Genomic DNA, 2029 nt, shown 5'->3' on the forward strand with positions numbered 1-2029 from the left:
ATTTTTTTTTAAATTTTTTTACATTAAAAAAAATTTTTATAATTTATTTTAATTTATTATTAAATAAAATATAAAAATATTATTTTTTGTACTTTTATCTTTAATATTTTATTCTTAATATTTTATTTTAATCTATTCTCAAAACTAAACGCAATCTAAACATCTGGAGCATATGTATATGTATGAGAGGATAATTAAGTAGAAAAAACAAAATTAACAATCATGTGTCATAATGGAGAATGAGTTAAATACCAAAAACAAAAGAACAAATATATTCAGATCGTTTTTCCTTTTTGGCCACTACACTCAGATTCTTTTTTCTAACAAAAGGACATTTTCATTTTTATTTTCTAATATTAGAACTACAAGTATTTTTTTTTTCCTTTCTAAAAGCAAATAATTATGTTTAAACATGAGATTTCATATTAGGAATATGACTCTTTCGGCATCATACTCTGATTACTCTCTGTCCAAATCCCAAATTAGAGACCATTGATTAAAATAAAAAATTAATTAAGGATTGATTAACTATTTTATCACTTTAATGGGACAAGCGTTGATTCTTCTGGAAACTTATTATTGATTGCTATTTCATCACTATTGAAATTGTGTGATAGACCACATAAGATTGCAACTTCGTTCTCCACTTGCATTGCTCCTTGGCCCTTGCTATTAGTGTTTAGCCTCATTGTTGCTTTCTTCCAACTACTTGCTATCACTGTTCAACTAATGTTGCCACCATTGCCATGCATTCATATTATTTATTTATTTATTTAATTAAACGCTCATCATCATCATCATCTCATATTTGTCACTCGCCATTCATTCATTGAATGATTTATTTATTATTGAATGGCAATTTATTAACAATGAGTATAAACTAGTGATCTTGAATAACCTCTCTTTCTTTTATTTGTTACGAATAAATTATTATTTTAATCCTCAAAAGTTAATTTTTGATGAAATATTGTCCCAAAAAAAAAATATTTTGATATTATAAAAGTATATTAATTTAATAAATTGCACCATTTTTTCTTTTTATAAGTGACAAATAAATTATGTATTTGACTACTTTTTTATTAGAATATTTAAAAAATTTTAGAATATTGTATGAAAAACAGAATTATAAAAATAGAAAAATCTTATTTTTCTAACACCACATGGAAATTTGATTATTAATTATTTCTGACTCCTTTTTCAAATATATGTTTTTCTATACTTGATAGATTTATAAGTGATTTTTTTTAACTTTTAATTTATGAAAATGTGGAGTATTAATGTCTGGTACAATTTTTAAAATAAAATTGCAACTTTTTAAAAAGTTATTTTAGTGCTTAAGGAGAAGTTAAAAAAATGACTTCTCTCATAATAAAAAGCTTTTTATCACTTTTAAAACTAAAAAACTAAATACAAAATAACTTATTTATAAGTTACTTTTAATATAAATATTTATTATTTAAGCTATTTTTTCAAAAGTAACTTAATTAAGTTGTTATTCAAACTAGATCTTAATGCATTTTGTCCATCTAAGATCAATTTTGGAGAGTTACAATGTCATTTTTTTAAGGATGATTTTGTTAAAAATTGAAATTTTTTGAATCAGAGTGATAGTTTTCTCTAATTTATTAGCACCTAATGTCTTGAGCTCTCATAATGACGTAATGAGTTAGTATTTAAATTTGTTTCTGAATAGGTCCCTAAAATTTTAACTTACTCCATTTAAACTCCAAAATTTATATTTGTAGCTCAATTTAATTTTTCGACTATTAACGTGGATGGCTAGTGTCACGTATCAAAATATTATTTGTTTAGATATATTAGGATGATAGTCAATCATACATAATATGTCAACATAAATAATAATACTATGTAGTAGAATACAGTTTATCTACGTGTCACTTTGATGTCACGTATTGTAATATTATTTATTTACGTGTCACCAATTTGTCATCATTATAAATAACTCAGTTTGGTCATTGAATTTTTTTAAGACGCCTCGATTTAGTCTTTAAAATTAGAGTACAAGAAT

This window comes from Arachis ipaensis, chromosome B06 (assembly GCF_000816755.2).
Source record: "Arachis ipaensis cultivar K30076 chromosome B06, Araip1.1, whole genome shotgun sequence".
Taxonomy (NCBI): domain Eukaryota; kingdom Viridiplantae; phylum Streptophyta; class Magnoliopsida; order Fabales; family Fabaceae; genus Arachis; species Arachis ipaensis.